Source organism: Piliocolobus tephrosceles, chromosome 6 (genome assembly GCF_002776525.5).
Source record: "Piliocolobus tephrosceles isolate RC106 chromosome 6, ASM277652v3, whole genome shotgun sequence".
In the NCBI taxonomy this organism is placed as follows: domain Eukaryota; kingdom Metazoa; phylum Chordata; class Mammalia; order Primates; family Cercopithecidae; genus Piliocolobus; species Piliocolobus tephrosceles.
The window spans coordinates 157,408,667-157,435,612 of record NC_045439.1 but is presented as its reverse complement, the minus strand read 5'-3'; the positions used below and the strand labels follow the sequence as shown (position 1 = coordinate 157,435,612).

At 48.2% G+C, this 26,946-nt stretch overlaps 1 long non-coding RNA gene across 1 annotated transcript; it reads right to left on the bottom strand.

The window, feature by feature from the left end:
* Nucleotides 1-11,137: 11,137 nt before the first annotated feature.
* Nucleotides 11,138-26,562, bottom strand: LOC111528826. The gene is made up of 6 exons (XR_002727168.1): nucleotides 26,388-26,562; nucleotides 23,347-23,660; nucleotides 19,288-20,293; nucleotides 18,796-18,979; nucleotides 14,423-14,500; nucleotides 11,138-11,623 (listed from the first exon to the last, which is right to left on the bottom strand). It is a non-coding gene; the product is annotated as an uncharacterized LOC111528826 (long non-coding RNA).
* Between the last annotated feature and the right edge of the window lie 384 nt (nucleotides 26,563-26,946).

Below are 26,946 nucleotides of genomic sequence, written 5' to 3'. Positions count from 1 at the left end.
AACAGAGCTAGACTCCACCTCAAAAAAAAAAAAAAGAAAAGAAAAAGAAAAAAAAGGGGGGTTCATGAATCTGCACGGGGTCACCCTGAGTCTCAGATGAAAACAGATGTGTACCTATATAGGGCAAGAGTCCATGGGGCTGGACACACAACCACAATGCACAGGTATAGGCAGCTGTAGGCATTGCAGTAACCAGAACTCGTACAAGTTGGGAGGCCTTTGTGTTCTGGTCAGCCAGAAGGGAGAGTCCTCACTGAATACCAAATTACAGTCATGCGCTACATGAAGATGTTTTTGGTCAACGATGGATCACATGTATGACAGGGGTCCCACAAGATTATAATGGAGCTAAAAAATTCCTCTCACCTAGTGACATCGTAGCCATGTAACATTATAATACAACACATTACCTTTACTATGTTTAGATATGTCTAGATACACAAATACTTACCATTGTATCACAGTTGCCTACAGTATTCACTAGCACGTTGCACAGGTTTGTAGCCTAAGAGCAATAGGCTGTACCACATAACCTAGGCATGTAGCAAGCTATACCATCTAGGTTTGTGTAAGCACACTCAACACTCTCTGTTGTTTGTACAACACAATTGCCTAATAATACATTTCTCACAATGTATCCCCCTTCTATAGTGGCATGTGCCTGTAGTCCAATAGAGAACACAGAAAGAAATGACCCTAGATAAAGCCCTAACAAAGTGTTAAAACAAGTCTTGAGAGTTTCAAGTTGATGCACAAAGAAATTAAGTGCCTATCAGAACAAAATGCAACACTTTCTAAAGGAAGACAACCAAATCCAGATATTCAACAATGCAATATTCTCAAGTCCAGCATTCCATAAAAATTATTATACATGCAAAAGGCAGGAAAATGTAACCCAAAACAAATAAACAAAAAGAGTCAGTAATAACAGGCCAAGAAAAAGCAGAGGTGATAGAACTAGTAATCATGGACTTTAAAACAACTATTATAGATATATTCAAGGATTTGTTTTAAAAAATGCAAACATAACAAGGAGAGACATTAAAATCACAAAAAGAAAAAAAAAAAAAACAAAAACAAAAAACAAATGGAAACTCTAGAGCTGGAAAAATACCCCATCTGAAATAAAAATTCACTAGATGGAGGTAGGTTCCTGATCTGGGCGAGATGAAATAAGCACCTTTTACCTGCCTTTCCACTGAGTGAAATGATGCTTCGTGGACAGAAGGCAAGGGGCAGCCGCCTGAGAACTCTAAAAAAGCAATGGTCAGCTGACAGGGGAATGAAGCCAGAAGCTGAAGGGCCACCAAATTAATGGTGTATTTCCCGTTTACCTTTCCTCCAGTATTACCCAGTCTGGACTCAGAGCCCCTTCCCCCAAAACCTGGGAGGGCACAATGGGTGTGGACAAAGAGCACTCCAAGAGAAGCCCTCTCTTTCTGCTCGAAGAGCAGGAAAGGGGACTCCTGAGAGTCAGAGAGTGAGAGGAATGCCCTGGTTATTTTTCCATCCTCTCCCTCCCAGCCTCAAGCAATCCCACAGCAGCAGGGGTGACAAGGGCAGTGGCTGTTGGCAGGGTGCCTAAAACTCTAATGGACAGGAATCCTTCTCTCTGACCAGAAGAGTCACGGTACCAGGAGTGTAAAACAATGTTTCATTGTTTCTTCTCTCCCTGGATTCTCCCACAGATTGACCCTGGATGCAGTCACAGTTGTGGGAAGTGTGCAGCAGAGTGAGAAACGAAAGCCTGGGCTTTCTGGCCACAGGATGAGAAAGGGAGGCTCCAGAGAGCAGGAGATAATGGAAAGAAAAGGTCTCAAGAGAGTAATCCCATAGAATTGTGTATGAATTTCTAGGCTCACTTCTGAGCTGCGTTTGCATGGATCTGTTCCTCATAGCACACCACAAGCTTTGAGAATGGAGCTTAAAGGTAGACCACAACCCCAGGTCCCAGACAAGCCCATGGAGAATGCACAGGCAGAGCAGATTCACGTAGTATTGCAAAGCCTTTGAAAACTGAATTGACATTGGAACCACAGCCCACAGATAGTCGGTCAGAACCTGTAGCTCGAACCTAATCAGGTCAATTGTGTATTAAAACAACAATGTCCACATTCTCTTTGGGATTTAGATAAGACACAGAGCCTTATAATATCCAAAAGGTCCAGATACAACCCCAAATGCCTCGTATTTAAAGAACCAGAAAAATCTCAAGCTAAAAGGAAAAAGATAATCAAAAGGCATCAACCCTGCAATGACACATGTTGGAATTTTTAAAGACTTAAAGCAGCTATTGTAGCCATGCTGCAATATGTAAGGGGAAACTTTTGAGATGAAAGGCTTCAAAATCTTAGCAAAGAAATAGAAAATACAAACAAGAACCAAATGAAAATTTTAGAACCGAAAGCTGCAACAAATGAAATTAAAAAATCCCTGGATGAACTCAGTAACAGAATGGAGAGCAGAGGAAAGAGTGAGTAAACTTGAAGCTAGAGCAATAGAAATTGAATAGTAGAAAGAAAGAAAATCAATGTACAGAGCATCAGGAACCTATGGAATAACATGAAATGATCTAATATTTGTATTATTGAAACACAGAAGAAGAAGAGAAAGACTGAGGTACTAGCATAATATGTGAAGAAATACTGGCTGAGGCTGGGTGTGGTGTCTCACACCTGTAATCCCAGTACTTTAGGAAACCAGTGCAGGCGGATCACATGAGGTCAGGAGTTCAAAAGCAGCCTAGACAACATGGTGAAACCCTGTCTCTACTAAAAATACAAAAATTAGCCGAGTATGGTGGCTCATGCCTGTCATCCCAGCTACTCAGGAGACTGAGGCATGAGAATTGCTTGAACCAGGGAGGCAGAGGTTGCAGTGAGCTGAGATCACACCACTGCACTCCAGCCTGGGCAACAGATAAAGACCCTGTCTCAAGAAAGAAAAAAGAAAAGGAAAGAAAAAGAAAAAAGAGAGAAAGAGAAAGAAAGGAAGGAAGGAGAAGGAAGGAAGGAAGGAAGGGAAAGAAAAAAGAAAAGAGACGAAAGAAAGAAACAAAGAAACAAAGAAAAAGAATGAAAAGAAAAGAAGGAAAGAAAGGAAGGAAGGAAAGAAGGAAGGAAGGAAAGGAAAGGAAGGAAGAAAGGGGAGGGGAGGGTAGGAAGAAAAGAAAGATATGTATGTAGGAAGGAAGGAAGGAAGGAAGGAAGGAAGGAAGGAAGGAAGGAAGGAAGGAAGGAAGGAAGGAAAGAGTCTGCTGGCTGAGAATTTCCCAATTTGGTGAAAGACATAAACTTACACATTCAAGAAGCTCAGTGCATCCCAAACAAGATAAACTTAAACAAATTAATGACTAGACACAGGATAATCAAATTGTTAAATACAACGACAAAGAAAAGAATCTTGAAAGCAGCCAAAGAGAAATGAAACATTAAATAGAGGATCAAGGATTTGTATGATGATGGATTTCTCATCAGAAATTATAGAGGATAGAAGAAAGTGGCACAGCATTTAAAAAATACTGAAAAAACCCCCAAAACTGTCTGCCCAGAGTTTTCTGTCCAGTGAAAATATTCTTCAGAAATGAAAATGGTATAAATACATTGTAAGATGAAGGAAAATTAAGACAATTCATTGCCAGTAGACCTCCTTTAAGAAAAAAAATCTGAAGGAAGTTTTTTTAGATAGGAAGAAAATGATGCCAGAGGCAAACTTGAAACATTGGGAATTAAAGAAGAAAAACAGAAATGGCAAATATATGGGTAAATACAACACACTACCTTTATACTCTTAAATTCATTAAAATATGTATGACCATTAATGTACAAAGTATAACACTGATGTGGTTTTCACTGTGGGTAGATGTAATATATACGGCAACTATATGATAAAGGGAAAAGGGTAAAGCATGACAGTAAGATATTAAAATTTCAGCCAGGTGTGGTGGCTCATGCCTGTAATCCCAGCACTTTGGGAGGCTGAGGCGGGCAGATCACTTGAGGTCAGGAGTTCAAGACCTATCTGGCCAACATGGTGAAACCCTGTCTCTATTAAAAATACAAAAATTAGCTGGGCATGGTGGCGTGTGCCCGTAGTCCCAGCTACTTGGGATGCAAAGGCAGCAGAATCACTTGAACCCAGGAGGTGGAGGTTGCAGAGAGCTGAGATTGTGCCACTGCACTCCAGCCTGGGCCATAGGGTAAGACTCTGTCTCAAAAAAAAAAAAAAAAAAAGATTTTAAAATTCCACCTGAAGTGGTAAAATACTAATTCTATGTAGATTACAAGAAAATATATCTAACAATGAATATTGTAATCTACAGTGTAACCACTTAAAAAAGTACAGAGATATTGTAAAAAAAAAAAAAAAAACAAACAAAAAAAAAAAACAAAAAAAAACTCAAGAATTAAATACAAATGAAATACTAAATGTATTTAAGTAATCCAAATAAAGAAGGGAGGGGAAAATACCAGAATAAAAAATCAAGGAACAAATGGGAAACCAACAAAGAAATTGTAAATCTAAACCAAACTTCAAAAATTACATTAAATGTAAGTGGTTTAAACATACAAATTAAAGGAGAGAGATTATAAGAATGGAGTTAGAAAACAAGAACCAATTATATGCTGTCTATAAGAAACCCATTTAGAATATTATTATATGGATAAGATAAAAGTAAAAGGATGCAAAATGATATACCATATAAATAGGTTGGAGTGGGTACGTAAATATTAGAAAAAGTAGACATCAGAGCAACGATATAAAGGTCAATTCACTAAGAACACATAAAAGTCCTAAATATTTACACAACTAACAACAGAGCTTCAAAATAAATGAAGCAAAAGCTCATAAAACTGTAAGAAAAAATGGAAAAACTTACAATTTTAGTTTGAAACTTTAATACTTTTCTCTCAATTACCAATAGAACAAGTAGACTGAAAATCAGTAAGGATTTAGAAGACCTGAACAAAACACCATCTACCGAAAGAATCCAAATGACACTTTTAGAATACTCGATCTGACAATAGCAGAGCACAGATTTTTTCTTTTCAAGTACATGTGGAATATTCAACAAGATGGATTATATCTTGTGTCATAAAACAACCTTAACTAATTTTTAAAAATTTAAATAATTCAAAGTATGTTCTCTGACAATAATGAAGTTAAATTAGAAATCAGTAACAGAAAGATAAGTGGGAAATCAGCAAACACTTATAAATTAACACATCTAAACAACTCATTGGACAAGAAGTCTCAAGGGGAATTAGAAAATATTTTTAACTAAATATAATTGAAAATATATCCAAGTTTGAGGGTATAGCTAAAGCATTGATTAGAAAATTTTTTTATCACTTAATGTTTTTATTAGAAAAAAATTCCAAATTATTAAATCTAAACTTCTACCTTAATAAAGTAAACAAAGGAAAGCATAATATACCCAAAGCAAGGAGAAGGAAGTAAATGATAAAAATGAGAGAAGAAATCAGTGGAACCAGAAAAATAATAGAGAAAATAAATGAAACAGAATAATTGTTCTTTGAAAAGATTAGTACAATTAACTAACTTCTAGTCAGACTGATGAAGAAAAAATAGAAAAGATACAAATTACCTATATCAGCAAAGAGGGGATATCACTACACACCATAAACATTAAACAGATAATAAGGGAGTTCCATGTACAACTTTATATACCTATATTTTAAATTTTAGACGAACCAACTTTTTTTTTTTTCTTTGATATGGAGTCTCACTCTGTCACCCAGGCTGGAGTGCAGTGGCATGCTCTCAGTTCACTGCAACCTCTGCCTCCTGGGTTCAAGTGATTCTCCTGCCTCAGCCTCCTGAGTAGCTGAGACTACAGGCTCATGCCACCACACCTGGCTAATTTTTGTATGTTTAGTAGAGACAGGTTTCACTATATTGGTGAGGCTGGTCTCGAACTCCTGACCTCATAATCTGCTCTCCTCGGCCTCCCAAAGTGCTGGAATTACAGGTGTGAGCCACCGCACCTGGCCAAACCAACTCTTTAAAAGCTACAAACTACCAAAACCCTCCCAGGAAGAAACAGACAACCTGAATGGTCCTATGTCATTTGAAGAAATTAAATTTGCAGTTGAAATTGTTCTGGAACAGAAATTTCTAGGCTCATTGGTGAATTCCACCAAACACTTACAGAATAAATAACATCAATTTGACACCATAAAACTATTCCAAAGTGCACAGTTCAGTTGTTTTTAGTATGTTCAGAAGACATGCAAACATACCCACTGCCTAGTTCCAGATCATTTCCGTCATTCCTAAGATTAAAAAAAAAAAACAACCTGTATTTATTACCAGTGACTCTCATTGTCCCTTCCTCTAGCCCTTGGAAACCACCAATTTGCTTTCTGTCTGTGGGGATTCACCTCTTCTGAACATTTTGTATAAGTGGAATCATATAATATGTGACTTTCTGTGTGTGGTTTCTTTCACTTAGCTAAATATTTTCAAGGTTCAGCTATGTTGTCACATTTCAGTACTTCCTTTCATGGCTGCAGAATGTTTTGTTATATGGGTATACCACATTGTGTTTATCCATTCATGAGTTGTTTCCACTTTTGGCTATTTGAGTAATGCTACTAGGAACATTTGTGTACAAGTTTTTGTGTGGCCATATGTTTTTATTTCTCTTGGGACTATACCTAGGAGTGGAATTACTGGGTCATGTGGTAACTCTATATTTAACTGTTTAAGGAACTGCTAGCCTGTTTTCTAAAGCAGCTGTACCATTTTACAGCCCCACTAGCAGTGTATGAAGGTGCTAATACCTCTGCATCCTTGCCACCACTTGCTCTTATCTGTCTGAGATATTTGATTATAGCCACCCTGGTGGGTGTGAACTGTTATCTCATCATTTTGATTTGCATTTCTCCTGATGGGTAATGACATTGAGAATCTTTTCATGTTCTTATTGATCATTTGTATATTTTCTCTGGAGAGATGTTTATTCGAAACCTTTGCTCATAATTTAGTTTTTTAAATTATTGTGCTGTAAGAGTTGTATATGTATATTATTTTCCTGGATATTTGACACTTGTCAAATATATTGTTTACAAGTATTTTCTCCCATTCCATTGGGCTGTTTTTTCTTTGCGATAGTGTCATTTAAAACACATAGGTTTTAGGGCCAGGCGCAGTGGCTCATGCCTGTAATTCCAGCACTTTGGGAGGCTGAAGTGGGCAGATCACCTGAGATTGGGAGTTCGAGACCAGCCTGACCAATATGGAGAAACCCTATCTCTACTAAAATTACAAAATTAGCCAGGCATAATGGCGCAGGCCTGCAGTCCCAGCTACTCGGGAGGCTGAGGCCGGAGAATCTCTTGAACCCGGGAAGCAGAGGTTGTGGTGAGCCGAGATTGCGCCATTGAACTCCAGCCTGGGCAACAGAATGAAACTCTGTCTCAAAAAACTAAATAAATAAAATAAAATAAAATAAAAATAAAAAATAAAACACATAAGTTTTAAATTTTGATGCCAATTTATCTATTTTTCTTTTAAGCCTTAGGTATAATATCTAAGAAACCACTGTCTAATCTAAAATGATGGAGATTTATGCCTATGCTTTTTTCTAAAATATCATAGTTTTAGCTCTTATATTTAGGTTTTTGAAACATTTTTAGTTAATTTTTGTAAATAGTATGAGCTAAGGATCCATCTTCATTCTTATGCCATGTGGGTAGCCAGTTGTCCCAGTACCACTTACTAAAGAAACTATTACTTCCTCCGTTGAATTGTCTTGGCATGCTTGTTGAAGACCAATTGCCCATAAATATGTGGATTTATTTGTGGACTCTCACTTCTGTTATATTGATCTATATGTCTATCACTATTTTACCCCCACATAGTGTTGATCACCGTGACTTTATAGTAAGTAAGTTTTGAAACTGGAAATTGTGAATCCCCAAATTTGTTATTTATCAATAATGCGTTGGCTATTTTGGGTTTCTTACGTTTTCCTATGAATTTTAGGATCAGCTTGTCAATTTTGATGCTACATCAAAAAAATAAAAGTTTATTGTACTGTACATTAATTTAAAAAAATAATGTAAGTCTGAAAAAACACCAGATAGGCTTAACAGAAGATGTGATATGACAAAAGAAAAGGCAGTAAAATGGAAGACAAGGTACTCGAACTATCCAAACTAAAGCACAGAGAGAAAAATGGCTGGAAAAAAAAAATGAACTTGTTAAGGAGCGTACTACCTCTAAAGATGAACAATGTCGAGGGGTGTAACTTATCTGTAATTGCAGTACTGGAAGTGGTCAAGGGCAGAGAAAATGGATGAAGAAACGATAACTGAAAATGTTCTAACATTTAATGAAAAATATAAACACACTATTCTAAAGAACGCATTGAAACGTAAGAAGAATTAATGCAAAAAGCATCATGGCCAAGATCATTATATTCAAATTGCTAAAAACCTGTGCTAAAGAGAAGATCTCAAAATCAGCCAGCAATAAGAGACACATTACGTCCCTCACCAAGGAAGAGGTACAGGTGGCAAATAGGCATACGAAAAGATGCTCCACATCACATGTCGTCAGGGAAATGCAAATTACAACAACAGGGAGCTACCACCACTGCACGCCTATCAGAATGGCCAAAACCCAGGAACTGACACCACCAAATGCTGATGAAGAGGGGGAGCAACAGGAACCCTCATTTATTGTTGGTGGGAACGCTAAATGCTACGGCCGTTTTGGAAGACAGTTTGTGGTTTCTCACAAAGCTAAACATACTCTTACCATACAATACAGCACTGTGCTTCTTGGTATTTACCCAAAGGAATCGAAAACTTTAGTTCACATGGATGTTCATTAGTGTGTGAAATACCTGCATGTGGATGTTTATAACAGCTTTATTCTTAGCAGCAATCATGATGCTCTTCAGTAGGTGAATTAATAAAATGTGGTACATCCCAACAATGAAACATTATTTGGTGATGAAAATAAATGAGATACCAAGCCATGAAAAGACATGGAAGAAACTTAAATGCATATTACCAAGTGAAAGAAGCTGATGTGAAAGGCTACAAACTGTAACTCCAACTATATGATACGCTGGAAAAGCAAAACTATGGAAACAGTAAAAAGATCAGTGGTTGTCAAGGGTTTCAGGGAGGGAGGATAGATAGGCAGAGCATAGATAATTTTTGTAGGGCAGTGAAACTACTCTGTATGATACTATCATTATACATTTGTCTAAACTCAGAAAATTAACGATGTCTAGAATAAAAACTAATGTAAACTGTGGACTCTGGGCGATAGTGATGTGTCAGTGTGGGCTGATCGGTTGTAACATATGCACCGCTCTGGCAGGGGATGTGTATGCTGAGGAGGTGATGCGTTACATGTAAAGGCAGGGAGCATTTGGGAAATCTCCGTGCCTTTCACTCCATTTTGCTGTGACCCCAAAAAGTAAAGTTTCTTTTTAAAAAAGGTACCTTATGTATAGAGAACAAAAATAATAACGACCATCAGAAACAATGCAGGGCAGGAGACAGTCAAGTGGATATTTTTCAAGTGCTGTGGAAGAAAACCTGTTAACTTTTCTCATTCAAAAAAATATAATTATTTACAACAATAATAATATTAATATGCTGTGGAATTTATTACATGTGTGGACATAATATATCCGATAACAGTGGGATGGAAGGCTAACAATGGGAAAACAAAGGATGAAAGAAATGAAAGTATATCACTTTAAGGTTTTCCACCTTACGTAAGCAAGTATACTGTTATTCGATTAGTTAATGACAGATCTTGTAAACTCTAAATTAACTAGTAAAAGAATAAAGATAATACGTATAGCTAATAAGCCAATGGAGGAAATAAAAATGGAATATTGAAAAATACACAATTCAAAAAAACAAAAAGAGAAAAAGGAACAGATAGACAGAAAGTAGACAAGTAGCAAGATGGCAAATTTAAAGCCAACTATTTCAATATCTAGAAAAAGAAGAACTAAACTAAAAGCAGCAACGGCCATATTGAATTAAAAAAAAAAAAAAAAAAAACTCCCGAATGCATGTTATTTATAGGAAATACACTTTCAATGTAAATCCCAGGGAGATAAACAGTAAAAGGATAAAAAAAAATGTATAATGTAAAAGCTAATCATAGATAGTAAAAATTGCTTCATTTATATCAAATAAAATAGACTTCAGAAAAAGGAATACTGCTAGAAATAAGGAGGAGTATTCATATTAGTAAAAGTGTCCATTCACCCAAAGGTATAACCATCTGCTGTAGATTGAACTGTGTCCCCAACAAATTTCTATGTTGAAGCCCTAACCTCTAAGGTGACTGTATTTGAAGGGCCTTTAGGAATTGATTAAAGTTAAATGAGGTTGTAAAAATGGCGCCCTGCTCTGAAAGGATTAGTGTATTTGTAAGAAGAGGAAGAGAGAGGCTGGGCGCGGTGGCTCACGCCTGTAATCCCAGCACTTTGGGAGGCTGAGTGGTGCGGATCACCTGAGATGGGGAGTTCAAAATCAGCCGGGCCAACATGGTGAAACCCCATCTCTACTAAAAATAAAAAAATTAGCTGGGCATGGTGGTGCACACCTGCTGTCTCAACTACTTGGGAGACTGAGGCAGGAGAATTGCTTGATCCTGGAAGACGGAGGTTGCAGTGAGCCGAGATCATGCCATTGCACTCCAGCCTGGGTTATGAAGTGAGACACCATCTCAAAAAAAAAAGAAGAGAGAGGGAGTCTCCTTGGGCTGTGCATGCATGTATGCACTGAGGAGAGGCCACTTCAGCACACAGTGAGAAGGCAGCTGTCTGCAAGCCAGGAAGAGAGCCCTCACCAGGACCTGACCATGCTGCCACCCTGATCTTGGACTTCCAGCCTCCAGAACTGTGAGAATACTTTTCTGTTATTTAAGCCACGCAGCCTATGGGATTTTGTTATGGTGGTTATATTTAACCATGTTAAACGTGCATGCACATAACAAGAGAGCTTCAAAATATATGAGGCAAAACCAGATAGAACTGAAAGGAGAAACAGACAACTCCACTATTACAGTGGGAGATTTCAACACCCAACAGACAGAAAATCAGCAAGGATCCAGAAGAATTGAACAACACCATCAACCAGCTTGACCGAATTGACATTTACACAATATTTCATCTCCCACTGCAGATGACACATTATTTCCATGCTGGATCATAAAACAAGTCTCAATACATTTTAAATGGCTGGAAATTATACCAAGAATATCCTCTGACCGCCATGGAATCAAAGGAGAAATAAATCACATAAAGATGTCTGGATATCCCCCAAATATTTGGAAGTCAAACAGAATACTTCTGAAAATTCCACAGGTCAAAGCAGAAATAACAAGAAGAATTACAAAGTCTTTCGAATTGAATGGTAGTGAAAATACAACCTGTCAAAATCTCTGGATACAGTTAAACAGTGCTTGGAGGGAAACGTGTGGCTCGAAACACTTACATTAGAAAGGAGAAAGGTGGGTGGCAGCCAGGACCACAGCAGTGTGTGAATGACGTTTTGGGAGGTGCTCCAGGACAGCACATGCGGGGCAGCTGGCCAGGCGAAGGATCAGGCTCAGGGTCCTAAGCAAACAGAGCCGGAGAAGTGTCAGTGCCTTTTGCACATGCACATACACACGTGTGTGTGTGTGTGTGTGTTTCGGGTTTGGGTGGAAGGTCGCTGAGTACCAGAGGATTCCTTCAATTGCACTTTCTGCCTGAAAATGGAGAAATGCCTTCTGGTGTTCAACACCACCCAAATACCTGGAAAGCAGTTTGGTCAGTGCGGATGGAGGAGGGTTAGACCTGGTGGGGGTTGGGCGGCTGAAACTTGAGGGCGTAAGTGTGGGGGCAGGGGGCTCAGGCGCCCCGCCCAGGAGTCTGTCTAAATTCCCACATCCTGGAACTGACTCCCCTGGCATTCTCATTCTCTCTGGGTGGGGACAGGACGGAGCTGCTGTGTTCTGACCTCACAGTGAAATCTGAATAATTGATGCCCAGTCTAATGTTTCGCCCAATTGTCATAAAGCAAGAAACACAAGCCCAGTGTGCGGCAGGGGAGGCCCTGGACAAAGAGCTGTTTTCATTGCCCCGTTCCCGGCCTCAGGTCTGCTCGGCTCTCCTCCCAGCACATGATCTGTGACAATCATCCTGTGTTCTCCCGTCCCTCCCCGGGCAGCCATGGGAGGGATTATCGGGAGGTGGCTCCCCCAGGGTAGGGGAGGGCTGTGCCCCCACCCCCGCATGTCATCTGGAGCGTGTGCCCAACCGTTGCTTGATACCCACTTGGCACGGCCTTCTCTCTGCCAAGGGCTGCAGGCAGAGCTGCTGTCAATACAGAGCTCTCACCCAAACAAACAGCGCAGATGGGTCCCCAGGGGCCTGCGAGCTCCCAGCTCCGGTTCCATGTGCTAGGGGGTGGGACATGAGGAGTGGGTGTTGGGGACAGCAGAGGGACTCCCTGAGCCCCAGGCAGATGGGATAGAGCCCAACCCTGTTTGGATTTCTGGCACTGTTGTCTGGGGGTAGGGCTCATTTGTCACACCCCAGGGGAAAATACACAGTAAATGAACTTCAAACACACTCAGCTCCATGAGCAGGGGACAGGTGACAGACCTCATTTAGCCTGGCACTCAAGGCCATGACAGCATGTCTGGGCCAGGACAGGGCAGTGGCACAGGGGTGTTGGTGCCAACCTGGTCACCATAGGCGCTACGGAAACCGGGCCTGCGGGCAGGATGTGGCTTGTGTTCCCTGCAAGTTTTCCTAAATCGGTCATATATGCAATCTTGGAAAATCACCGAAATCTTTGGTGAGCTCAAGTTTAACACTCCCACCCTCCCCAAGTTAATAGGGCCGGGCCCTGGAGTGTGGTTTTAGGTTTGGGCAGGGAGAAAGGGGCTGAGCCTCTTCCTGATGAAGGGAAGCTAGGAGAAGGTGGTGAGATTTGGGGACCAGTGTGTGGGCTGTGTGGGCCACAGTCAGCAGCTTCCAGGCCCTCCTGGTTTGTCTACTGAGAAGACACTCTGAGAGCAGGGCAGGTAGCAAATGAAAGTGTGGGTCCTTGTTCAGAAAGCAGGAGGGGTGTTTTTTTCTGCTATTTAAAATCAGCCCTGGGCTCAGGGATCCCTGTGGGGCCTGTGCAGACCTCCCAGGTGCCCAGGGCTCTGTCTCATCCGTGGAGTGCCTGTTGTGGACACCCTGGGCCTGCGGCAGGGCAGGGGGAGCCCAGAACGCCTAACGGGGTGGGAAGGAAGCAGGAAAAGGAGTCTTGGGGGACGCTCCATTGTCCCATTGACTTCACTTACAAACACACATTCAAGGATAAACTCATTAAGAATCCCGAGAGCGGAACCCCAGGGCATGGCCGAAGGGGTGGCACGCATGGGAGCCTTCCCTGCCCGTGAGGCCTGTGAAGCCTTCTTCCCATCCAGGGCAAACCGGCCTCCTGCTGGGGCAGGGTGGAGTGGGGACCATGCCAGGGACGGGGCACCATGGCGGGACTGGAGGTTTGGGACAAGCCTCAGCCCCAGGCAGCCCGAGGCAGCCACAGTGCAGAGGAGAGGGGAGACAGCCAGCCAGGGCTGCTGAATGGAGGGTGGGAGTGGACACCAGGCGCTCCACCCCATGCCTTCCTCAGAGCCCTCGTGCCCACCCCACCCACTGGGCAGAGACTGGTTCACAGCCTGTCCCTCCCCAGTAATTGTCCTTTGCCTCAGGGAAAGTCCCTCCTGAGACAATGCTGCCACCAGTGGGACAATGACCACCAATGTTGTTGGTGCAGAGGCCCAGCCCCTTCAGGGTGTGAGGGCATCACGAGCCTGTCTCTCTCTGCCCCCCGTCCCGCCCTCCTCACTGTATGGAGCATGGGCGGTGAACCAGTGGGACTTTACCCAGGGGAAGGGGTCCCACCAGCTGACGCAACATCCTGGTGGGCGAGGGACCTGGAACCGGAGGACGGGGCTGCTCTGAGCACCACTCGGAAGATGACGGAGAATGACAACCAATGAAATCAAAATGGGAAAGTCAGATGGCCTCCCTGGAGCATTCAGAGAAACTGATCTCCGGCATTTGGGAGACTGGGGGGATGGAAGCTAGAGGTGGATCACGCCGAGGCTCAGAAGTGACTGCTAGGCGTGGGGGAGCTCTCAGCCTCCAGGGGTGTCCCAAGCTAGGTCAGGACCTCAGTAGGGAAGGGATCCCGAGACCTCGGATGGAGAGTCTGGGGAGGTACAAGTGAGGACCTAGAGCTTCAGATTCCTATGTACATGGAAGTGACCACTCCCCTTAGGCAACAGTGTCCCTTCCCCCAGCCCGCTGGAAGACTGCACAGTGGCCCCAAGCTGGTGGTGTCTGACAAGACAGTGCTTCCTTCAGACCCACCTGCACCATTCCTCCAGGCAGCCAGACTGATGGGAAGGGTCAAACGCCACTGCAGCCCAACTGGAGAGGCTGGACCTGCTAAGGGAGTAGAGGCCTGCTTTTGCTTTTTAAAAGAATTTGGAGTGAAATGCATGTAACATAAAAGTTCTTATTTCTGGATGTAGAGCTCCGTGGCAGTAAGTACACCTGTCACCACATCCATCTCCAGAACTTTTTCATCTTCGCAAACTGAAACTCTTCCCCATTCATCACTAAGTCCTCATCGCCCCCTCCCCGCCCAGCCCTGGCAGCCACCATTCTACTCTCTGTCTCTGTGGATTTGGCTACTCTGGGCTCCTTATGTAAGTAGATTCATACAAGATTTGTCCTTTGGCTACTGGCTTCATCTCACTCAACGTAATGTCCTCAAGTTTCATCCAAATTGGGTTATGGGCAGGGAAGGCTTTTATGCCAAAGAAGCTGCAGGCCCAGGCTGGACCAGGAAGACCAGTAGAGTGTGCCTGGGCCTGGGCCTGAGGATGCCAGAGCACAGGATGAGGGAGAGCCTGTCAGTATGGGCACACCTGCCCGGAGGCAGAATTTCATTGCCAGCCAGGACCCCAGGAGATCCCGGATGCGGAACTTCACGGCCCAGCCAGGATCCCAGGAGATGGTGCTACCGTGAGCTAGAATGATTCTTGGAATGCCCAGGAGGGGTTAGCTCAGGACCAAAGGCTCTGAGTAAGGCTGGAAAACCCAGGAGGGCTGATGGACCCCCCCTACACCAATGTGACAAAGAGCACTGGGGAGAGGGTGGCTCGTGGTTGAGAAGCTCAGTGGTGCTGTCCTCTGAGGGTCAGGACTGACAGTAGAGGTTTCTAGAGGGATCTTAATAGCAACAGGGATGATGACAAGATCTCGATGGGATAGGGAACAGATGGTGCTGTTTAACCTTCAGAAGCAAGGTGGATGCAATTATCTCAGCAGGTGGCCACTCTGAGTAGCAGCTGGGGCCTATTGTGCAGAGAGCCGCAGAGGGGGTTCCTCAAACCCAGAGTCCACAGAGGCAAGCTGGGTAGGCGGTTACCAAGGGCATGGCTTAATTGTGTGATAAACAGTACCCAGGATGGATGACCAGGAGGCTGAGGGCAGCCACCTCCCACCCCCACATCATAATCCCGTGGCTGGTTTCTGGCCCCAAGCCAGTCCTCAGACCCAGAACCCAGACTGAAGGAGATACCAGATCTGTGAAGACTGAGCTGCAAACCCATGGCAAGTGTGGGCAGTAATGACTCCTCCAGGCCTTCCCCAAGGGGCTTCTCAGCCATGGATTTGCATCTCCATGCACAGGGGAAAGGGAGACATCCAGAAATTTGTGGGACTGCTGGGCGCAGGATCTGAGTTGACACTGATGAGTGGAGGTCCCAGTATCTCCACAGAACCCTGGTGGGGACGAGCATGAGGGACCAGGTCTCGGGTCTGGCTCACTGTGGTCGGGATCACCTCTCCACCACCTGCACATATGCTTAGGATGGAGATTCCCAGCAGTCAGTAAAACCCACACGGATTCCTCTACCCGTGGGGGAAGAGCCATCAGAACAGGAGGGGCCAAGTGGAAGCCTCTGGGTCTCCCCTCCCCGGCCAGGATTGCAAATCAAAAATGGTATCACATGGCAGGGGGGAAGCAGCAGAGATTAGTGCCACCCTACACAAATTCAGTAGTTCAGGGCTGGTGGTCCCTGTCATATTCCCATTTAATTTACAAGCCTAGTTTCTACAAAAACCAGATACATGGTGTCAGTGACAGTGGACCATCCAAACTGAAGCAAGTACTGCCCATTGCAGCTGAGGCATCAGAGGCAGTGTCTAGGGTGGAGCAGAAGAATGCAGCTCAGGAGCGTGGCATGTGCCCATCCATCTGGGACTGTCGTCCTTTCCATTCCCGTAAGAAGGGGACCAGAAGCAATTTGTACTCCCATTGGGTGGATAACAACACACCTTTATCGAGTGGAGCCCGGACCATCTGGTCATTCCATGAATGGATGATTCACGTCTATTGGGTTCTACCCGCAGATGGCTCATCCTCCAGGCTCACCACACACTGATGTGGTGATTTTTTGGCAAGTCCAAAAAATAAAATAAAAAATATCACTCGTGCCATGGTCATGGTGGGAGCCAGCTGAGGGGTGACGAGTCTAGCAGGCCTGGTCCCTAGACTCAGGGACTGGAGGTCAGCCCCAGGTTAGGGGAACCCGGCAAAGGAAGGGGTGCTGGAGAGTGTCACCATGCGTGTCAGAGGACAGGGCACCCGGAGCAGGGTGGGGTTTGTGTCTGACACGGGAGCGGGGCAGGCACTGTTCCAGGCCTAGGAGATGGGATCACTTTAGGCAGCAACTGGGCAGATGCCGGAGGGTCTCCGAGACAGGCTGGAGTAGTGCAGCATTGCACACAATAGCCTGGCGAAGCTCCCACAGCACATGTGGCCACTCTGCGATCCAATCAGAAATGGCCCCTGCCCTGGAGACTGAAGGGCAGGACTCTGAGTGGGACTCAGCCTGCACAGCAGCAGAGCCTGGGCCAAGCACCCAAGAGCCGACAGGCACCCGGAGCATGGCCTGGAGACCGCGACTCTGAGGCTTACGTTCCTCCAGCCCCTCTTCTGCCCTGTAAGTGTCCAGGCATGAGCCACTGCCCCTTTCCACACAGACCCTCATGTGCTGTCCCCAGTGGAGCAGATGCTACGGATGGGCCGGCCGCACACCCTCAGACATGCAGATGCCCACCTCAATCCTGCCCTGTGCTCGATCCTCTCCATTCTACTCTGTGAGCAGCTCAGGGCAGCAGAGCAGTCGGTTCCAACCAGGTGCCTGGGATCCTCCTTCCATCATGGGGGCTTATCCCGCCATTGCTCCTTCCAAATGGGAATTCCAGAGCCAAATAGCAGGATAATAAAAATGCTTCCACTTTTTCCTTTAAGAACCAACCAAGAGCAGGGAAGGAGCCTGTGGCGCTGTGAACTGGCCAGCGGGCAGAGGCATGAGTCTGTTCTCCCTGCATCTATAACCAGCCAGTCGCTACCCTTAGGCCTCGTGGTCTCTGAGAAGTATGGGTAATGAGGCCGACGGCGGACAGGCTCCTCCACCTTCCCCAACAGATGCATCATCCCCTTCTCCAGCTGTTCTGAGAGCTCAGGAAATGCCCCTTGATATGGGAGGGGGTGCCTGGGAAGGAGGGGTGCCCCTCCCACATGTGCCCACCTGCTTCCTGTGGGGCCCCTGACTGGAGCCCTGCCTGAAGAAAGGAGCAGTCCTTATGCCTCTGGCCCATGAGGGCACTCAGAAAGGGCCTCACATGCTCAAGGCTGGGTTAGGGTCTGCTGGAGCCTCACAGACACCAGGAACCAAGGGACACCCAGCAGGGGTGAACGAGGGCGGGTCCCAAGCCCTTAACAGCTGCCCTGCAAGTGGAGGACTCCAGGTTCTCGCAACCCTTGGCTGTGCCGTGCACCCAGGACACAATTCTGTTGCTTGTTTTCAAAGGAGATCTTATTGAAATTGTGAATAAAGATTATGAGAACAAATAGAGTCATGTTTCCTCAACATCAGCTGTTGCCCTTCTAAGTGTTGGTGTGAAGTTTATTTGTCCAAAAGGTTTAGGAGGCTAAGCCATGCTTTTTTTTTTTTCCTTCTTTCTATTTTCTTTTGAGACAGAGTCTCGCTCTGTCGCCCAGGCTGGAGTGCAGTGGCACAATCTGGGCTCACTGCAAGCTCCACCTCCCGGGTTCAGGCCATTCTCCGGCCTCAGCCTCCCGAGTAGCTGGGACTATAGGCACCCACCACCACGTCCAGCTAATTTTTTGTATTTTTTTTTTTAGTAGAGACGGGGTTTCACCATGTTGGCCAGGATGTCTCAATCTCCTGACCTCGTGATCCACCCGCCTCGGCCTCCCAAAGTGCTGGGATTACAGGCGTGAGCCACTGCGCCCGGCTCATGCTGTTTTCTTGACCGTGCCCCGGACACTTAAGACACGCAGTGGGTCACCTCCAGTAGAGAACATCCAGGTCACCTGTGTGCCTGAGCAACCCTGAGAACAGGGCTCTGTGCAGGAGGAGGAAGATGCCTGGGTGAGAGACACCGCACACATGGGAGGTTTCTGTCAAGAGGCTCCCCCAGCCTGGATGGCCGTGGGGGTGAAATTAGCGTCTTTAGGGAGAGTTGCAGAGCCTTTGAGGCTGCCCAAAGGACGGAAGTGCAGCCCACGACTGTGGGGGCAGAGCAGCACTTGTAACAGAGAAGGGTGCCCCACTCAGGCCCGCCAATCCACACGTGGGTGGAGGGTCCTCTTTCCCTTTGAGACTGCAGGCTTCAGGGTCGTGGGGTCCCCCTTCACTCACCTCTCCTCCAAAGTGTGCATTGGTGCATATCTGAATCCCGTCAGGCCTGCGAGGCAGTTCCTGGCCCCAGGGAAGCTCCGGATGGCAGCCCAGTCAACTGCACGGCGTCTGGGAGTCACAGCTCATGTCAAAATCCCTGTTCCACCGCCTGCTGGCCACATCCTCTGAGAGGATCCTGTCACTTCTGTAAATGGAAGTTTCCAGATTTATAAGATGAGATTAAAGTCGCACCTACTGCCCCCAGGGTCTTGTGACGATGAAGCAGGGTAACGAAGGTGAAGCTCTTGGCCTGGTATTGGCCACTGCGCAGGAGGCGGGAGACGCTGTCTCGGTGGCGCGGCCCAGGTCGGAGAGGGTCTGGGCCGTGCCGGAATTGGAATTTCTCTCCAATTCCAGCTGGAGTGTAGCAGGACAAGCCGCAGACAAAAGCCCTCAGACACCCGGTTAAGGAAGGAGTTGGCTTTATTTGGCCGGGAGCGCCAGCAGACTCACATCTCAAGAACCGAGCTCCCCCCGAAGGCAGCGTTCCTGGCCCTTTTAAGGGCTTACAACTCTAAGGGGTTCCACGTGAAAGGGTCATGATAGATTGAGAGCACTTGTGGTTAGAGTGGGGGTTAATCTTTTAACCTCAGGCCTGGTCATCAGTGGCACCGGCTGGTTTTGCCACTGACTTCATTCCTGCTGTTTTTCAACTTTTACTTCCTCCTTCTCTTCAGAGACGGGAGACAGTAAAAGAAATGGCCTCTATCCTCAGGAGGACGTGGTCAGAAGTGGCTCAGGCCCAGGCAGGCCTCCGCAGAGGGCCTGGGTTTTAAGGACCATCTGATGAAGCTCTCAACCTGTTCCCTGGAGCAGATGGAGCTCCCAGGGCTGCCGGCAGAAGAACAGAATTCATCCAGCCTGGTTCTGAACCCAAAATAGCCTCCCCGCTTAGGGCAGAGTGGCTTGCCCACTGTCCTCCACGGGTACAGGTTCCTTGGCCCAAGCTAAGCTCTCTCTCCCACAGGAGGCTCAGAGCTCCTCCACCTGTCAGGGCAGGGCCACGGTGGGGGTCTTGGGGCTTCTTTGGACCAGGGTGAGGTGGGTGTCAAGGGGAAAGAGGTGGGAGGCACCAAGAACAGGACGCACAGGATCTGGGCCTGCCCACGCCTGAGCCCAGCCACACGACCTGGATCCTGCCCGGCCTCTACCAAAGGCCACTCCTTGCCTTGCACTGTGGTCGATTTTTTTTCTTTTAATTGCCAATGACAGGCCAGTCTTCTGCAGAGGCTTCCTGAAGGGCTTTTAAATTTCCAAGTCCAAACTCCTCAGCCTGGCAGCCAGATCTCCTCCCATCTGGGCCTGCCTGGCCTCTGCCAAACTGTCTGCAGTCCCCAGAATGAAGAGCATGAGTCTCCCTTTGCCCCTGCTCCATGCTGGCCAGGCTCTGTGTGGAAAGCCCACCTGCTCCTCCACTGCACAGCCCAGTGGGTTCAGAACTTCTGCTCATGCCAGGCTCCTGCAAACAGAATGGGAATCATTGACGCAACCCAAGCCTTTTGGGCCACGCCTCCCCCCGGTGAAGTCCCCACCAGGGCCATATGCCATTTCGTCCTCCACCCTGGGTTTGGTGTTTTCATTAGCTCCCTTTTGCAATTGAGGGTTTTGAAGCCAAAGCCAAAAACCCAGGAGCTGGGACCGAAACCTTAGGCCATCCAGAGCCTTTCTGGTGGCCTAGGATCCCCTGAGGTGTCCATCACGTCCCTTTGTCCCAAGCTGGCCCAGATTCCACTTGGGCCTCCTGATCAAGCTTTATAAACAAGGGCCAGCCTGCCAGCATGCATCACTCCCTGCCAGACTCTGGGCTGGGCTGGGGCGGCAGAGATGGGCAGCTGTGGTCCTCCACCCCTCCTGGGAGCTGAAGGCCTACGCTGGGCAGAGGGCAGGGCAAGGGGCTCCAGAGGAGACACCATCACCTCCCAGAACAACAGATGCCACAGCCTGCACACAGTAGGCACCTTAATATCCATAGAGCAGATCAGCACCAGGGACGCATGCCCAAGCCTCAGCCCATGTGGCTCCAGAGAGTGAAGTATCAAGCCCTGGTCTAGAACTTTCTCTCCTGCATCCCTTCCACAGCCCCATGGCCTGAGCCTCAGCACCAGCTCTGCCCATGGAGATGCCTCAAACTCTGCCTGCTGGGTGCTTTCTGAGGTCACCTTTGGCCCCTACACTAAACATCAGCCTGAACTAGGCGTAGAGCAGGAGCAGCCTCAGATCTCTGTGTAACACCCTCTTGGCCCATTTGCTCCTCCAGCTTTTACAACATCTTTGTCATCAATTCCAGCACTAAATACCTTCTGCTTAAAATGCCTGGGATGGTTTCTGTTTTCCTGGCTAGAAATTAACTGGTTATAGAGTTGTTTGCCAAATAGATGTTTCCAGATCTGGGCATTAAACCAGTGCTCCCCTGGCTCTTCCAGAGGCCACCATATCCTGGGCCTTTCCTCTTTCCTATTCCTCCCGGACTTGCATCCAAAGGCCTCCTCTCTCACCCCAGTTGGAATCACTTTCTCTTAGTTCACCTTTACCCTTCTTGAAGCACGGACTCCCGCCTTCCTGGGGGTCCTGGTCAGTGGGGAAGAACACACAGTGCTTCAGGATCTTCTAGGACAGTTTCCCTGAGCCACTCTGGGCCTGAGGCCTCCATGTTTACACCTTTTCAGTTTCCTGTGGACTCCAGGATTCTCTTGGCTTCTACATGGAGTGAGCTGCTGTCATTCCAATCTTTTTCCCTAGGAGCTCGGGGTCCTAGCTTCTGGGGAACACACTTCCATTCCCCTGCTCGCTCTCCTTCTCTTTCCCCAGCTTACTCTTCTCCCTCACAGCTTATTTCTGATGATATATCCAGAAAACAAGATCACAATGTGGTCCTGAAAGCTGCCACATCATCCTCATTAATGACAGCATTCTCTGGAAGACGACATTCGCTGGGGTTCAGAGGACATATTGCTGCACCTCCCCAAACAGTGATCTATTACTTCTCATGATTATCTTGGCTACTATTGTCACACGGCATTGACTGGAGTCACATTTTTTGCTGTGCTCACTTGGCTACCAGGCTGGGTTGGAAGGTCCCCAAAGGCTTCCCCACCTGCTCAGTGCCTTGGTGGTCCTCCACATCACCTTTCTATGTGGTTAGCTTGGGATTCCACACAGCACTGTGTGCCCTGCAGAGCTGAAGGAGAGGGCAGCGCTTCAGGAAAACGGTGAAAGGGTTCCGGACTTCTTGAGAAACCATGACCCAGCATCAGGGCCCAGACTGCATTCTTCGGGGGCCCATCCAATGCATGTGCCCAGGATACGCTCTCTTAGCTCTCCCTTGACCACCATGGGCTCCTGTGCATGTTAACAATGCCTGATTAGGCATTGTTAGGCACAGCTGTGCCTAGAAGGTGACCAGGAGAGCCGAGGTGATGTCCCCTGGAGGGAAGGAGTCTACACATACAGCAGCAGCAGGAACTGGCAGAGTCTCTCCTTGACCAAACCAGTCAGCCCCTATTGAGCCCTCTTCTCCACTCAGCATCACCTTTGGTCTATAAAAACTGCCGGCTCAGCGCAAATGACTTTGTCCCCCTGCATCCCCCAACCATCACTAAGAGACTTATAAAAATACCAGCATAGTTGTTAACAGCCGTGTCCCTAGGATGATGCCCCCAGTCACCCTTAGGGGCCTGCCTGAGAGAGTGCAGTGCTGCCAGGAGAATTTACTCTTTGTCACAGCCACAACCTGGTGATGGGCGGATAGGCCCCGGACCCTCTCACTGAGCAGTCACTTCGGAAAGCTGGCAGCTGTGAATCCTTCCGCTGCCCCTTGAGAATCTGCCACCACCCAGAACTGTCTCCACAAGGACCTGGGAGCTGCCTCTGCAATGCGAACTTCCAGAGGCCCTCACTCTGGCTTCGCTCCCAGTCCCTGTGGGAGGCCACAGGGCTGACTTGGGTGGGCTTCTTGCTCTAACCTGTACCATTGTCATAAAGACACTCAAGGCCGGGCGCGGTGGCTCACACCTATAATCCCAGCACTTTGGGAGGCCGAGGCAGGCGGATCATGAGGTCAAGAGATTGAGACCATCCTGGTCAACATGGTGCAACCCCGTCTATATGAAAAACAAACAAACAAAAAAATAAAAAATTAGCTGGGCATAGTGGTAGGTGCCTGTAATCTCAGCTACTTGGGAGGCTGAGGCAGAAGAATTGCTTGAACCCGGGAGGTGGAGGTTGCGGTGAGCCGAGATCACGCCACTGCACTCCAGCCTGGCCACAAAGTGAGACCCTGTCTCAAAAAAAAAGGCACTAAAGACACAAAGAATTTGCTTCTCCTCCAGATGAGCCCAGTTATCACACCCAGGTGACTGAGTCTCATGGACCAACCCTCCTTAACACCCCCAGTGTCTTCTGAGAACATGCAGCCTTTACCCGCTGCCTTCTGTTTCGGGGAAGTTGAGCTCAGTTCACCCTGGCCCCTCTTCCCGATTGCAGCCATTCTTACTCAATAAAGTCTGTCCTCACCCTTTCATGAGTGCCCAGCTTCGTTGATCTTGGAGAGAGGCAAGAGGCCAGCACTGGCATCTCACCGTCGTTCCTACCACGGTGCGTCCCGGTGAGGCCTGGGCATCCCAGGCTGTGTGTAGATCCCCTCGTCTCTTCCATCTTTAAGGAGCCTCTCCAAGGATTAGTGATACATAAAGCAATGCCATTTTGTCCCCGGTGGCGGGACAAAACTTTTCCAGGACCTAACTCAGCTCCTCAGGACCTCCTCTGTCATGAAGCAGGCATTTGGTGACATTCTCCGGCTGCACTGGCATTGTTCCCCGGGTCTGCGACTGGCAGCATGTGTTAAGATTAAGGTCATAGGTACAGCAGCCAGACTCCAACGCTACCCTTGTCTGGGTGGATGGGCTGCTGCTGTCTCCACAGGGGCCTTCAGCCTTAAGGTGCCAAGTGTTGAAGGGAGCAGTGCAGGGGCAGGGGGGTCAGTCAGATCAGACTGGAGCCAGGAACCACAGGGCCACCACCCTTAGGGACACAGAACATACCACTAAGGTGTGGCCTTAAAGGACTTTGCTGGCACAAGCAGGATGAGACCATGTGAAGGGGAGCCTCCAGGAAGGGAGCTCCTGGTGTGGGTGTGTGCACGTGTGCGTGTGTGTGTGCCTGCATGTGTGTGTGCTTGTGTGCATACGTGTGTGTGCATGTGTATATTTGTGCACGTATGTGTATTTGTAGGTGAGTGTATATTTGTGCGTATGTATTTGTGTGTGTGTTTGCGTGTGTGTGTATTTGTGTGTCTGTGTTTGCGTGTGTATATTTGTACGTGAGTGTATATTTGTGCGTGTGTATTTGTGTGTGTGTTTGCATGTGTGTGTATGTGTGTGTGTTTGCGTGTGTGTATTTGTGTGTGTGTTTGCGTGTGTGTGTATTTGTGTGTGTTTGTGTGTGTGTATTTGTACGTGAGTGTATATTTGTGTGTATTTCTGTGTGTGTTTGCGTGTGTGTATTTGTGTGTGTTTGTGTGTGTGTATATTTGTGTGTGTGTTTGCGTGTGTGTGTATTTGTTTGCAGTGCAGCTTCTGCATGGCAGGTGGGCTCCAAGACTCAGGGGTTTGGGTGGGGCCTAGAAAGGAGATGTGCAGGCAGGCAGCAGCATGGGAGTGGGGCAGCTGGTCCGGCAGCCCCTGAGAGGGCAGCAGGGGACAGGAGGAGCCCTTGGGGCTGGGGTTTTGCTGGGAGGCACCTGGCTCCCACCCCAGTGATAGCTGGGGTTCACTTCCTGGTCCTGCCATGGAGGCTGGGCCCTAAGCATGCCTCTAGCCCCCAACCCAGCCCCCAACCCATGAGTGGCCCCAGGTCCCCAAAACTTTGCCTTCTGAGGAGAACAGGCAGATCTGAGCCTGGGCTGGGGGTGGGAGTGGGTGGGCCTGACCAGAGCACCTTCTGGAAGGAGGGGAGCCAGAGCAGGCCTCCGGTCAGTAGCCCCGGCCCTAGACGCCCGTGGGGGACCTGTGCATAAAGGATAAGGAATGGTGGACTCCAACCTGAGCTGCAAACTCATGACATGCACCTCTGCGGGATGAGAGCAGTTCCTTTCCAGCCCTCCTGATTTCTGGAGCCGCCTTTGCCTCTGCCCTGCCATCTGCCTTGGCACTTCGCTGTGTTTACCTCATTGCCCAGTTCTGCCCTGATGCCTGTGGGGGCTGCTCAGAGCAGGTCTCAGTGCACCCTGAGATCCCTTCGGCAATATAGCAGTGTCCCACGACTGGAGGGGGAGGGTGCAGGGTGTGGGGGAGCGTGCAAGGGGACAGGGACGTGCTGCTTTTCCAGCCCCAGCTCTGAACAAGTGGGGACCCCAGCGCAGGTGTGAAGCTCGGTCAGGGCTGCTCAGAGAGTGGAATTAACCCACTCAATGACAAAGAAACCAGGCCCCACTGTCCCTAAACAAACACCACTCATCCTCTGGCAGAAGGGTATCTTTTGGGGATTTGAACACGATCCCACTCTGCAAACCTTCTCTTTCTTGCCTTTAACACAAACAACACAACAGCTGCACCCGCCTTGCAGGCAGCAGGATCCAGGCTGAGCCCTCAGGCCCAGCTGCAGCTACAGTGCGTGTTTTTGTCTTTTTGTGGTTTCTCCCTGGGGTTAGGCAATGTTTCGTTTCTCAGCACAACGACCCACTGAGCAGGCCTCTCTCTCCGCGGTGTCAACAGTGTCATCAGTGGAGGGGGCTGGGGCGGGGCGTGGGGGGTGCTGCGCTGTGCCTGCCTCTGGACTCCCTGGGCTCCTTCTGAGCCGATTAACTCATTAGGAAGCCCCAGTGTTCCCCAGAGGTGCTGGGTGGAGGGAGAGGCTGGCCCAGGAGTGTTCTAGTAAGATTAGGACACAGCCAATGCCTAAGGCAGCGTGCACTGCTCTGGGACAGGGGCCACGTTTATCACCAGCCGCCCGGCACTGGCATCTCAACTGGAGAAGGCCCCGGGCTCTGAACCAGCAGCCCCTCTGACAGCTGGGCCAGGCTGAGCTGGGGCCCCATGATGTCCCGGCTTCCTGGAAGTCAGCCCCATCCCAGTTTCTCTTCTGTCTCACCCCTCCACGTCCCCAGCTGACCCTGTGGCCTCCTCTGAGGACGACCCAGGTGTCAGGTGTTTACCACACGTTGTCTCACTTCCAAGATGTGAGGGGTCACTGGAGGGCAACAGCAAGGCTGTAACGTCGGGCTGGAGCCCCAGCCTGGTGACTGCAAGACCACCCGGCTCTCTCCTTGCACCATCGAGGCACATCAAAGGGCTGCCTTCACACCTCTGTGCCCAGCCAACCTGAGCAGGCTCCCACACCCGGGTGTGGACACCCCCTCAGCCTAAGAAGGGACTCCTGATCCTGGGGCTTGGGACCTTCCCAGGGACTCCTCAGAGCTTCCACCCAGACAGGCCACCCCATGCCAGTCTCCAGGTCCCTGAGCCTCCTGCCCCACCACCAGACCCTGCCCTGTTTGGCAGCAGCCGCCAAGAGCCCTCACTGGGGAGCGCCCTCCAATATCCTAACATCCCGCCTACCCCTGCGTGTTGTTCAGTGGCCGTGGTCCAAGTCCATTTCGACAGTCCCGTTCGCTCCCCCAGCCTCGCTCACAGCTTGGGTGGCCTGAGACCCTAACCAAGGCCGCCTGGGAAACTCTATTCCTTCCCTGACATCAGCAGTGCCGCAGCAGGCAAGGCCTTTGCCTTCCTCACCCCTTGCTGGTGGCCCAGTGTCTAGAGCACCACACCAGGAGGGAGGCACCCGGAAGGCCCTTGAATAGCAGAGCTGAACATGCACAGCTGCCTGCCCCAAACCTCTTGCTGTGGCAGAAAACGAGCTGCTGCCCTAAGCCTCTGGGGTAGGCCCCTGTCCCTTGCAGCCAGACATTTTTCTAGCTGCTGCCCCAATGGACCCTGCAGACTGGGGGGCCCTAGGACCACCGAGTGCAGAGGTGGGGGCGGGTGTCCTCTGGCCCCCCCACTCCCTGGAGCCCAGCAGTCTGGGAAGTGGGGTTACCCCCTAAGGGATGCCACAGCCTACCAGCTCCCCATGGAGGCGGCGTCCCGAAGCCCCTCTGTCACACTCTCTTAGTCGTCC